General features: G+C 51.7%; 1 protein-coding gene across 1 annotated transcript in view; it reads left to right on the forward strand.

The window, feature by feature from the left end:
• Positions 1-2,263, forward strand: part of LOC108638130 — a 77,864-nt gene extending 75,601 nt beyond the window's left edge. The window contains exon 4 of the mRNA XM_018063499.1: positions 1,868-2,263. The gene's annotated coding sequence lies outside the window, so the exon portion shown is untranslated. The remainder of the gene's footprint in view (positions 1-1,867) is intronic.

The following is a 13,840-nucleotide window of genomic DNA, read 5'->3' on the forward strand; positions in this document are numbered from 1 at the left end:
CAGCTACTAAACAACAACAACTTATGATGTATCAGTACCGCACCAGGAATGCACCACAGTGCAACCCAAGGACCTTAGCTGACAATGACTCGTCACTGTTCAGTGACTGAAACAAACGTCCCGCCCTTGGGTGGGGGGAGGGGACGTCAGGAGTGGGCTCTCGTGTACCTGGGGCCAGGGGTGTGGGAACTCTTCATGCTTTCTGCTCAACTTTTCTGTGAACCTGAGCTGCTATAAAAAATGAAGTCTACTAGAAAAAAAAAAAACCACCAACTGGGTATGTTTGTGTGTGGCACAGCTTTCTCACCCAGCTTTGCCCTTGTGCATATCCCCTCAAGGCTGTGAGTGCGAGTGTCTGCCCCAGGTCTGACTCACAGTTGCTCCTCAGTGACCTGTCTTCTTTCAGACTCTTTCTATCATCTGTTACTCTAAAGTTCAGAGTGTTTAGAGTAACACACACTAAGTGACACTCTCAAAGTGTGTTCCCTAGGCCAGCCAAGGACTTGTTAGAAATGCATGCTCTTTGACCTTATCCCAGACCTACTGGTTCAGAAATTATGGGGGTGGGAGCCACCACTCTGAGCCCAGACTGGCCCTTCTGGGGGTTCTCATGACCCTCGGGTTTGAGAAACGCTGGCCCAGACATAGCCTCTCTTTACCGGGTTCCTCGTGTGAACCATACAACTCTGACAATGGTGTTACAACCTCTATTTCTCAACTCTCCCAAAGGATGCTGTTTGCCTAAAACCATTCTAAGCAACCATCCTAGGCACAGAGGAGAGAAGCCCATTCATTGATCTCATCCAGCGGTTAGACGATCAGAGGCTCGTGGTGATGTGTTGCGGAACCCAACACAATATTGTAGAGCAATTATCCTTCCATTAAAGAAAGAAAGAAAGAAAGAAAGAAAATCAGAGACGTGAAGGGTAGCTTCCTACAAAAAGAGATCAGGGACTTTTCCCTGGTGGTCCAGTGGTTAAGATTCCCCGCTCCCTCTACAGGAGGCCTGGGTTCAGAGCCTGGGTAGGGAAGTAGATCTCGTGTGTCACTGCTGAGAGTTCACATGCCCCAGCTAAGATCCCGGACAGCCAGATACGTAAACGAATGATGCCTTTGAAAAACTTTATTTTAAAAAAAGGAAGGGAGAGGATATATGTATACTTGTGGCTGATTCGTGTTGAGGTTTGACAGAAAACGGCAAAATTCTGTAAAGCAATTATCCTTCAATAAAAAATAAAATTTTTTTTTAAAGGAAAAAGATCAGATTTGTGGTTACCTGGGGTGGGGAGTGGAGAGGGACGATTGGATGAAGGGGGTCAAAAAGTACAAACAAACTTCCGATTGGAAGATCAATGAGTGAGTGAAGTCGCTCAGTCGTGTCCGACTCTTGGCGACCCGTGGACTGCAGCCCACCAGGCTCCTCCGTCCATGGGATCCTCCAGGCAAGAATACTGGAGTGGGTGGCCATTTCCTTCTCCAGGGGATCTTCCCGACCCAGGGATCGGACCCAGGTCTCCCACACTGCAGGCGGACGCTTTACCCTCTGAGCCACCAGGGAAGCCCTTCAGTGAGTACTAGGGGTGTGATGTACAGCGTGATCAGTATCGCTAACGCTGCTGCGTGGTCCGTGTGAATGGTAACAGGAGTGAATCCTGGGAACTCCCTGACGACCCGGTGGCTGCGATGCTGGGCCTTCACTGCCAAGGACATGGGTTCAATCCCTGGTCGGGGAACTAAGATCCCACAGGCCAGGCGGCATGGCCAAACAGATAAATAGACAGAATTCGCTTTAAAAAAGAAACGTAAATCCTAGATGTTCTCATCACAAGAAAAAAACGTGTTTTTTCCCCTTTTTTCTATTCTGCAGCTAATGAGACGATGGAAATTCTGTGATAATCACTTCATGATGTCTGTGAGTCAAACCATGACACTGTGCGCCTTACACCTACATGCTGGATGTCAGAGATATCTCCGTGAAACTGGAAGAAAAAAAATGAGAAGAGTCCTCCGTGGCGTAAGTGGGGACAGGGCCTAGAGAGAAGACTCCTTTCGTTGTCCACAAAGACGTGGGTTTTGACATCTGTAAAGGTGGAATTCTGTCCAGTCACACATATGGTGTGGAACACAGTGGAATTCAAGAGCGAGGTCTGGGCTGGGATGGAGACGTGGGGGCTGAGCAAAGCCGAGGAGAGGATAATGTGGTATGGGGAGAGGAGAGAGGGGGGGAGTAAAATAAACATTCATTAAAATGTTTTAAATGAAAAAGAAAAACTTATTAGTAATCACCTCCTTTAACACGTGAATTTTGGAGGATGCAACTCCATCCATAACGGAAGGTCTGGGGTGGGGGCCTGAGATCCTTCGCTTCTACAGAGGCCCCCAGGGGATGCCCATGCTGGGTCTGTGGACCACAGCAAGCAGTGAGGCTCATAGAGGTGAGCTAGGCGGGATCGCTCAGTCACTCAGTCGAGTCCGACTCTTGGCGACCCCGTGGACAGTGCCCGCCAGGCTCCTCTGTCCATGGGATTTCCCAAGCAAGAACACTGGAGTGGGTTGCTATTTCCTCCTCCAGGGAGAAGTTACTTTCTCTCCAAATCTTTTGTGACCCCGTGGGCTGTAGCTCAACAGATTCTTCTGTCCATGGAGTTCTTCAGGCAAGAATACTAGAGTGGGTTGCCATTCCCTTCTCCAGGGGGATCTTCCTGACCCAAGGATCGAACTCAGGTCTCTTGTATTGCAGGCAGAATCTTTACCGTTGAGCCATGGGGTTAAGGCCGGTCACTCTGGAAACATCAGCTGTGGCCCATTTGAAGCATCCCGTGGGAGCAGGTTAGGAATGCAGGTTTGTGGGCCCCACCCAGATTTAATGGTGTGGAGACTCCAGAGCATTCATGCACGGTTCAGCCACATGTCTCATCCCCACCGTTCACTTCCCGCCTTAACCTCAGCGACGTCAGATTCCCCAGGTCACCATAGTCTCCGCGTGGATGGCGCCTGCAGCCCTTGAGAAGCTGAAAACGGGGATGCGGAGACCTGGTGGAGACCTGGTTTCCTGTGAAGTCGATTCCGAGCGTGGGATGGTGGCACGCACTCCAGCTGGGGTGCAGTGGGCTGCAGCCCATCCCAGAAGGCCTCAGCTCTCCCCACTGGGGTGTTTCATGGTCTACCTGCGGCAGGTGAGAGACTCAGGCTCAGGCTGTCGCTGTGGGAACAGCTCCCGGGTCGGGGTGGGGGGCTGAGGAAGAAGCTTCCGAGACTGGAGTTTTCCAAGCCCTGCAGAAACGAATACCTGCAGGTTCAAAGCAACATCTGGGCACATTGTGGGCCATCATCTACATGTTTCTGAAGAACAAGCCACCCAGCCCATCCCCCACGATGGCCTGTCCTTTCTGTCTACATGTCACAGAGAATTCTCCTTCCGGGGAAGACAAGCACTGGAGTCTCGGGAACGGCTTGCTTAGTTCTCCCTGACATTACAGCTCACTCGTGGGTGACAGAGAAACGGGAAGGGGGAAGGAAGGGTGGCCCGCTCAGATGACGGTGCCTGCTCAGGCCCTCCAGGCGTGTCCAACTCTCTGCCACCCCAGGGACTGTAGCCCCCAGGCTGCTCTGTCCGTGGGATTCTCCAGGCAGGAACACTGGGGTGGATTGCCATTTCCTCCTCCGGAGGATCTTCCCAGCCCAGGGATCGAACCCCGTCTCTTACGTCTGCTGCGTTGGCAAGCGGGTTCTTTATCACTGCAGCCCCTGGAAAGCCCCAGATGACGGGAGACCAGTGAAGAAAGTTAAACCAAGCTGAGACGCAGCAGTGACCGCCTGCGGGCCTCACACCCATGGGGTCCTGGGGGGACAAGCCAGGACACAACAGTGACCGCCTGTGGGCGTCACGCCCGTGGGGTCCTGGGAAGGGACAAGCCGTGGCACAGCAGTGGCCGCCTGCGGGCATCACGCCCGTGGGGTCCTGGGGGGGACCTCTGTGACCTCAGCCCACAGCTTGCTGCCTTTGGCTGGCGTCACGCCTGTGGGGTCCTGGGGGGGACCTCTGTGACCTCTCCTCAGCCCACAGCTTGCTGCCTTTGGCTGGCATCCTACTCCTGAGACTTGTCCCCGTCGTCTAGGGTGGCATTGGCTGTGTGTGTAATCGCCATGTGACGACATCATCATTCATTCGTCGCCTCTCCTCGTGGTGGGCACTGGAGTGAATGAACAGAGGTTGCAGGCAGCAGTCTGTGGCTGCGGTCTCCATGTGCCGGAGAATTTCTCCAGCTCAGACAGGCACAGAGGGAAACGTTGTGTTTAGATGGTGCTGGATTTCGCTCTGAGGCTGTGTTTTCTCTTGGCAGCTCCATATGCAAGGATCTGCCTTGTGTTCATCCTTCAAAACGTCCCCAGCATCTGGTGCAAAGTGTCATAGAGCCTTGGTTTGCATATCTCCGATATGGGTGAGTACATGAATGGATGGATTTTTTTTTCCTCAAAATTGGCATTGAGGTGTCTGCTCATATATTTATCCTGCCTTTTCATTGAACGTATTATGACATCTGATGTTCCTCAAGAGACGAGATCTTTTAGGCAGAAAGAGTTCATTTCACGCAGTGATCACGTGCATGCGTTGTATACACTTGGCGCCAACTTCTTGCCATCCCAAAGAGCCAATAACCGCTCTGTAGGTTTCTGAATACTGTGAATGTTCATAGACTTTAGATTCCCAGAAATGGGCTTGCTAGGTCAAAGCACACACACTTGTGTATTTATAAATGCATTTTCAATTGAAGGATAATTGCTTTGCAGTGTTGTGTTGGTCTGTGCCACACGTCAACATGAATCAGCCGCAGGTTTGCATATGTCCCCTCCCTCTGAACCTCCCTCCCGCCTCCCGCCCCATCCCACCCCTCTGGGTCGCCCCAGAGCGCAGGGTTTGAGCTCCATGGGTCACATAGCAGGTTTCCACTGGCTGTCTAATTTTACACAAGGTAGTGTCGGTGTTTCAGGACTGCTCTCAACGCACCCCACCAGCTGCTTCCCCACCTGCTGTGTCCACAGGCTGCTCTCTACGTCCGTATCTCCACTGCTGCCCTGCAGATAGGTCACCGGTCCCATCCTTCTGGGCTCCATATATAGCACGAATATGTGATATTTGTCTTTCTCTCTCTTTCTGACTTGCTTTACTCTGTATAACAGGCTCTAGGCTCATCCACCTCATCAGAACTGAGTCAGAAGCATGCGTCTTTATGGCTAAGTAATGTTCCTTTGTGTATATGTACCACAACTTCTTTACCCGCTCGTCTGTCATTGGACATCTAGGCTGCTTCCATGTCCTAGCTGCTGTAAATACAAGGCACACACACGTTTTAGGCTGTGGCACCTATGACCGAATACGTGCTCGACCACCAGCATTTGAGAATGCCCATTTCCTTGGAACCTTTCTGACTTTCCTCCTCCACTTTGCCCCTTGGACAGGTCACGCTCCCCGAGCCGCTCTGCGCCGGGCATCTGTTTTGCTATCAGAACTATGATACCAGTCTGTGCTGTGTTCATCGCACGTGTGCACATCCTCCAGTAAATAATCGATGCCCATCCTTCGTGTTCAGCTTTCTCTCTGACGTGACTCTCCACGTACTGATGAAATAAAGCCCTGTGCTGTTGCCTCTTTTTCTACATAGGTGCCCTGGGTTGGCCATTTCAGTCTTAGGTCCCGTGAAAGTTCCCCTCGTACATATGTTTTTCCATTCTTGTGGCGTCAGCTTTACAGGTTTGTTACTTATTTTGTGCTCATTGACTTTTTGCCATGTTTAGTAAACCCGCCTTCATCCTGTTGCTTTGAAACTGTTCTCTTCAGTTTTCTTGCCATGACCTTGAATCGGAAGCCAGGAGTCCTGTCCTCCGCTCCAAACACTGCTTTCCCTGCTCAGACAGTGCTCTTGGGCCGGACTGCTCAGGAGACCAGCCGCTGGGCACTTGTGGCTGCTGAGCATTCCAGTCGTGGCTGGGCTGGCTTGAGATGGGCCACGTGGTGGGCTCCACTTGGTGTGAATGTGCGTGTTTAGTCATGTCTGACTCTGTAGTACCCCATAGACTGCAGCACACCAGGCTCCTCTGTCCATGGAATTCTCCAGACAAGAATCCTGGAGTGGGTTGCCACTGCCTTCTCCACTTAGTATGAATGAAAGGATGTAAGATATCTGTCAACAACTTTTACATCAATAACGTGTTGAAAGAGGAGAATTTCTGATGTATTGGGTGACACGCAATGTATTAGTAAAATCAGTCCCACCGCATGTTTGTTTAATTGTAGGTGAATCAGGTTTTATTTATGTGGATTGGGAGAAACAGGTCTGACTTTAGCTCAGTGTTGCTTTTCAGTCACTCACTCATCTCTGACTCTTTGCGACCCCATGGACCACAGCGCACCAGGCTTCCCTGTCCTTCACCATCTCCCAGAGTTTGCTCAAACTCATGTCCGTTGAGTCAGTGATGCCATCCAGCCATCTCATCCGCTGTCGTCCCCTTCTCTTGCCCTCAAACCTTTCCCAGCATCAGGGGCTTTTCCAATGACTCTTCTCTTCAGCTCAGGTGGCCAAAGTATTGGAGCTTCAGCTTCTGCATCAGTCCTTCCAGAACCCAAAATAATAAAGTCTGGCTTGTGATAAAAGGCCTCCGCATGCTATGCTCCACAGAGAGAGGATCTTGCTGAAGCTGTCAAATAGGAATTGGAAAGGCAGATTTAGACCATGGTTTATATCAGCTGAGACCTCTTTCAATTTCTGAAGGCTGTGCCAGACGTTGAGCTAAGTCCTTAGTCCTTTTTAAAAGTTAATTTTTATTGAACTCTAGTTGCTTTACAATGTGGGGCGAGTCTCCGCTGCGCTGCACAGTGCATCAGCCGCACGTGTGCAGGTGTCCCCTCTTTCTCGGACCTGCTTCCCCTTGGGGTCTCCACGGCGCACTGAGTAGCCGTCCCTGAGCTCTGCAGTCGGTTCTCATTTACACGCAGTGTCAGGAGTGGGCACGCGTCCCTGCAGCCTCCCAGCTCGCCCCACGCCCGCCTGCCCACCTTGGTGTCTGTGCATGTGCTCTCTGCGTCTGGGACTCTTACTTCTGCCCTACAGAGGAGGTCGTCTGTGCCACTTTCCTCGACGCCGCGATGCTTGTTTGCCCTCGGTCTGACCTCCTCCACCCTGTGTGACAGCTGCTCCGTCCATCCGTGTCTCTTCCGATGGCAGCGTCGCGCTCCCTTTTAGGACTGAGGGACCCCACCTCTCTTAAGACAGGAAATAGCGCCGCCTCGGCTAGTAGAACACTCAGGTCCGAGGTGGCGGCCGCCGCGTCGTCTAGGGCCCTCACGTCCGCATCAGCCCCACGTGCGAGACGGCGGAGGAGATGCAGGGATGCACGGCAGACTTTTGGACTCTGTGGGAGAAGGCGAGGGCGGGATGTTCTCAGAGGACAGCACTGAAAGACGTGTATTGTTGAATGTGAGATAGGTGAGCCGCGCAAGTCCGATGCGTGAAGCAGGGCACTCAGAGCGCGTGCTCTGGGACATCTGCGAGGGATGGGGTGGGCAGGGAGCGGGGGGGGGGGGGCATTGAGGATGGGGGGCAGATGTGTACCCACAGCCGATGCATGTTGACGTGTGGCAAAAACTGCCACAATGTTGTAAAGTAATTAGCCTCCAATTAAAATAAATAAAATACATTTTTAAAAAAAAAGACAGCATCTGGAGCCACAGGAAGGATCTGGGCCCAACTGAAACAAATCGAAGAGGTTCAGATGGCAGAAGCCGTTCTGACTGGAGACTCTCAGTCCACCAGAAGTTGTCTGAATGTCAACATCAGGCCCCGTTGCCAGATAAAACCCCAGTTCAACGACCCACCACGGAATTTTTTCCCTGATTAATGAGCTGGATGCTGGACTGGAATCCGAGCAATATATACATTGCCATCCAACCCAGGGAGGGGCCGACTTTCTCAGAAAGAGCACAACCCAGTCAGTGTTCTGGAAACCTCTTTCCAGACCATAAAAAGACGAAATGCCAGCCATCTGTTTTGTGGAGTGCGTCCCTAATTTTTACCCTTGACTGATTTCTTTCCCCCCACCCTCTTCATTTTCTGGGGGTGAGTGTCCTGCCCTCTTGGGTCCCACTTCCCATCTCGAGGGTCTCTTGGGGGTCCCAGTGTGCAGATAGCAGCTGCGTGTGGATATCTCACCTTGTGGCACCTAATGCCAGCCTACGCCCAGCTGAAGGGAACGCTGTCGTGCGTTCAGAGCAAAGCTGGACACGTGGGAATTCACCTGTGTTTGTTTCCATAACAGCTTTGCTGAGATGTCCTTCACAGACTCTATAGTTCATCCAGAATACTCACAGAGTCATATAGTCACCACCACAGTGAATGCTACTGTGTTTAATTACTTTTAATTTGTTGACCTGGCTGAGCAGGGGCTTAGCTGCGGCACGTGGGACCTTTGGTTGCTGCATTGGGATCTCGTTACCCAAGCAGGGATCAAACCCGGGCCTCCCGCACTGCGAGCTCGGAGTCGTAGCCACGTGGCCATCAGGGAAGTCCCATCGCAGTGAATTTTAGGATGTTCTCTCCAGAAAGAAATCCTGGGCTCCTTCGTGGCCACTGTCCCTTTCTTTCAGCTCCCCTGGGCGCTGGGCAGCCACCTAGCCAGCCTCTGACCCACCTTCTGTCTCTGTAGATGTCCTGTCCTTCAGCTCCCCTGGGCGCTGGGCAGCCACCTAGCCAGCCTCTGACCCACCTTCTGTCCCTGTAGATGTCCTGTCCTGAGTCACATACAGCCTTGGGTGGTCAGCTTCTTTTACTTACTTAATTTTTCAAGTTCGTGTATGTTGTAACATGTTATTACGTGTAACATGGGATTTTCCAGGCGGGAACACTGCAGTGGGTTGCCATTTCTTTCTCCAGGGGATCTTTCCGACCCAGGGATCAAACCTGCGTCTCCCACACTGCAGGTGGATTCTTCTCCACTGAGCCCCCAGGGAAGCCCCTATTCTAATATGTTTCAGCACTGAGTTTCTCTTTAGGGATAAATGTGTTTCACTGTGTGGATAGGCCATGCTTTACTTATCTGCTCATGAGTTGATGGGTATTTCAGCTTTTTCACTCTTTTGGCTATTACGGACAATGCTGCTGTGAACATTTAAGTACAAGTTTTTGTAAAAAGTTAGGTTTCATTTCTCTAGGAGTGGAAAACCTGGATCAAACAGGAATCCCACCCATAACCTTCCGAGGGGCTGCCTCTGTCATCCAAAACGCCTGCACTATCTTACATGCCCACCAGCATTTTACCAGGATTCCAGTTTCTCCACATCCTTACCAGTACCTGTTTAAAGCCCTCTTTTTTTTTGCCACAAACCACAGCTTGCAGGACCTTAGTTCCCCCAGGGGTGGGACCTGTGCCCCTGCCGTGGGAGCACGGATTCCTAACCCCTGGACCACCAAGGAGCTCCCTCAGTCAGTGCAGTCGCTCAGTCGTGTCCAACTCTCTGTGACCCCATGAACCACAGCACACCAGGCCTCCCTGTCCATCACCAACTCCCAGAGTCCACCCAAACCCATGTCCATTGAGTCGACAATGCCATCCAACCATCTCTTCCTCTGTCGCCTCCTCCTCCTCCTCCAATCTTTCCCAGCATCAGGATCTTTTCAAGGGAGTCAGCTCTTCACATCAGGTGGCTAAAGTCTTGGAGCTTCAGCTTCAGCATCAGTCCTTCCAATGAATATTCAGGATTGATGTCCTTTAGGATGGACTGGTTGGATCTCCTTGCAGTCCAAGGGACTCTCAAGAGTCTTCTCCAGCACCACAGTTCAAAAGCATCAGTTCTTCTGTGCTCAGCTTTCTTTATGGTCCAACTCTCACATCCATACATGACTACTGGAAAAACCATGGCTTAGGGGATTCCTTTGGAGAAGGCAATGGCACCCCACTCCAATACTCTTGCCTGGAAAATCCCTTGGACAGAGGAGCCTGGTAGGCTGCAGTCCATGGGGTCACTAAGAGTCGGATACAACTGAGCGTCTTCACTTTCACTTTTCACTTTCATGCACTGGAGAAGGAAATGGCAACCCAGTCCAGTGTTCTTGCCTGGAGAATCCCAGGGACGGGGGAGCCTGGTGGGCTGCCTTCTATGGGGTTGCACAGAGTCAGACACGACTGAAGTGACTTGGCAGCAGCAGGGAGTTCCTTAAATCTGTCTTTTTGATTATAGCCTCCCCAGTAGGTATGAGGCAGGTATCTCACTGTGGTTTTGATTTGAATTTCCTTGCTGGCTAATGATAGCAAACATCTTTTCATTAGCTAATTGGCCATTTGTCCATCTTCTTGGCCAAACATCCATTGAGAACCTTTGTTCACTGACCCCCTTACGGCCATCCAGTTTTGGAGCAGCTGGTCTACCCGTGACAGGTTAAAATTTGAATTTTTGTGTACAGTGTAATCAGGGAAAGCATAAAGGTTACAAGAGCGATTTAGACAGTAACCAGAGAGATCGTTGAGAGACAACCTTGGCTGGATCTGCTGATGGATAAGCTTTGTTGAACAGGATGAGATCAATTCTGAACTTTGTGGAGGTTCAAGTGCCCAAACGCCCCCAGCTCAGAAAGGCTCCTGGTTAAAGCTACAAGGTTGAAAGATAATCTGGCTTCAGGGAAGGAGGGGCAGGAGGAAAAGAAGGGGACAGAGAGATACCAGGGGAGCTGGCTGGAAATAAAGGATAGAGTTAATTCTTCTCATGGACTTTTATGAATTTATTTATAAATGGTATTCACATAAAAATGTTATATGCAAAGTAAAAGTTAGGAAACGTCCAGGTGTGTGTGTGTGTGCGTGCTTAGTCAGGTTCAACTCTTTCCGAATTGAACTGTAGCCCACCAGGCTCCTCTCTCCACTGGGTTCTCCAGGCAAGAATGCAGGAGTGGGTTGCCATTTCCTTATCCAAGGGATCTTCCTGACCCAGAGATCGAACCCGCATCTCTTGCACGTCCTGCGCTGGCTGACCACGTTTGAGACCACGGGTCTAAAATGCCACTGTGGAGGGAGGCCAGGGTGATGGCAGAGTTTTAAGAGAGGATGAGAGGATTGGGGAGTTACTCAGGGCGCGTGGAATGGCTGGAGGTATTACTACATTGCAGGGGGGACGTGTGGCTGGATCTGATGTACCAGTGGACTTGGCCCCTCATTTCTCATGATGCCCATTGTGAACATCTCTAGATGGGAATGTCAGGCCTCTTCTGATTTGGAGTTTATCTGCGACTCCAAAGGGGCTTCTGGGCTGTGGGGTCACTGGGCTGGGAACTGTGGAGAAACGAGCTGGTATGTGTAACCAGGGGAGAGGAGGAGATGGTAGCAGGGAGGAAAAACCAACCCAGGAGCCACACCAGGTCCTGGAAACCCCGCCTGGAGACACACTTCTGGGCCTGTAGCCTCCTTCGAGAGTCTGGGATCTGCCCAAGGTCCTCTCAGCAACTCCCTTTGCTGTGGAAGCTGGACACAGCTCTTCCTGTTGAGAAGGGAATTCTTACTCAGACAAGAGGCAGTGGCTCCCACGCGCCCACAGCCTACTCCTCCCTAAAGAACTCACCGAGAACGTATTTTAAGGTAGGAGAAAACCATGCCGTGAGCACTGAAGGCTTGGGTCCCCTCCCCATCTGTTTTATGAGCTCAGATCTGCTCAGATCAGCACATCACGCGCCAGCCATTCATGGAAACCAAGGCTGCAGAGACACTTGTGAGCACTCTGGAGGCAGCTGTCTGTGGGTTCAAGGGTCCAGCCTCGCATACAGCAGGCGGCTAATCAGTGTTTGCAGAGGGAATTTCTACCTGCCCCACCCCCGTGACACCCCCGGCATTCTGTTCACTAAGAACCATCTTCTCATCATGAAGCAAATATTTGTGAGGCTGAAATTTTAAGACACCCTTCAGGTCTTTGAGGTATAAACTATATATGCTGCAGTTTGTCCTTTTTTTTTGCACAGTTAGCTGTCTGCGTCATGGTGGTCAGTCACACAACAGCCACTGCAGTCAAGATGTTGCTGCTGTTCAGTTGCTAAGTTGTGTCCAACTCTTTGCAACCCCATGGACTGCCACACACCAGGCTTCCCTGTCCATCTCCAACTCCCGGAGTTTGCTCAAACTCACGTCCATTGAATGGGTGATGCCATCCAACCATCTCATCCTGTGTCACCCCCTTCTCCTCCTGCCTTCAGTCTCTCCCAGCATCAGGGTTTTTTCTAAAGAGTCAGCTCTTCCCATCAGGTGGCCAAAGTATTGGAGCTTCAGTTTCAGGATCAGTCCTTCCGATGAACATTCAGGACTGATTCCTTTTGGATGGGCTGGTTTCATCACCTTACTGTCCAAGGCACTCTCCAGAGTCTTCTCCAGCATTTAAGGGACTTCCTCGGTGGTCCACTGGCCAAGACTCTGCACTTCCACCTCAGGGGGCATGACTTTGGTCTCTGGTTAGGGAACTCAGGGGCTTCCCAGGGGCCGCTGGTGGTAAAGGACTCACCTGCCAATGCAGCAGTCGCAAGAGACTCGGGTTCCATCCCTGGGAAGATCTCCTGGAGGAGGGCATGGCAACCCACGGCAGCAATTCCACAGACAGAGGAGCCTGGCAGACTACACGTCCACAGGGTGGCAAAGAGTTGGACATGACTCAGCGACTGAACTGCAGCAATTTTTAATTGGAGGATAACTGCTTTAGAATACTGTGTTGGTCTCTGCCATACCTCAGCATGAATCAGCCACCGGCATACAGATGTCCCCTCCCTCCTGAACTTCCCTCCGACCTCCCACCCTGTCCCACCCCTCTAGGTCGCCACAGAGCACCAAGCTGAGCTCCCTGCCTCATACAGCCAGTTCCCACTGGCTGTCTATTTTACGCGTGAGAATGTACATGTTTAACAGGAGGGGAATTGGGTCTTTTCTCTTGCTCATTACAGTGCTAAGTTCTCATCTGATAGGCCATTCTTTTTTAAAAAATTTAGCTGTTATTATTTTGGCATGCTGAGTGGCATGGAGGATGTGAGTTCCCCAAGCAGGGCCCAAACCCAGTCCCCCCTTTGGGGGCAGCACAGAGTGCTAACCGCCAGGGCAGTCCCTGACACGCCACCCTTGTGTGTTATGGTTTGTTTCCAACTATCTCACCAGCATGGTGTGACCGTCCCCTCTGTCCACATCTTTGTGTACCTGGATTGCAGTGACGAGGGATCAATCCTTCCAATCGGATTAGCGGGAAGACCAAAGCAGACGTGTCACGACCTTGGTGCGTACAGTATTGACGAAGTGTCCGTCAGAAAGGTCGCTGTCTGCCTGATGGACGGAGGAGGGGTGGGGCGGTGGGGAGACAGGGACGAAGCTGCACCATTCGCCCGGGGAGCAGAGGAGGAGAGGAGGGGCTGTGGCCGCCCCCGGGGTCTGGCCTTGGCCTCTCGGACCAGCCTGGGCCGCTGTCAGGAGAGCAGAGGGGGCCGGCACTGAAAGTGAGAATCATGGCTGGGGGGAGCTTTGAGAGCATCCAGGGGCCAGAACCTCACACAGCAGCCTAGGCACGGCTCCTGATCCATGTGGTTTATGAGGTTGACTCCTGGCCGCAGCGCTATATGTACACGCATATGTATAGATGTTGCTGTCCAGTCACTCGGTCGTGTCCGACTCTTTGTGACCCCATGGACTGCAGCACACTAGGCCTCCCTGTCCTTCAGCATCTCCCGGAGCTTGCTCAAACTCACGTCCATTGAATCAGTGATGCCATCCAGCCGTCTCTTCCTCTGTTGCCCCTTCCTCCTCCTGCCCTCAATCTTTCCCAGCATCAGGGTCT

Source organism: Capra hircus, chromosome 18 (assembly GCF_001704415.2).
Source record: "Capra hircus breed San Clemente chromosome 18, ASM170441v1, whole genome shotgun sequence".
Lineage (NCBI taxonomy): Eukaryota > Metazoa > Chordata > Mammalia > Artiodactyla > Bovidae > Capra > Capra hircus.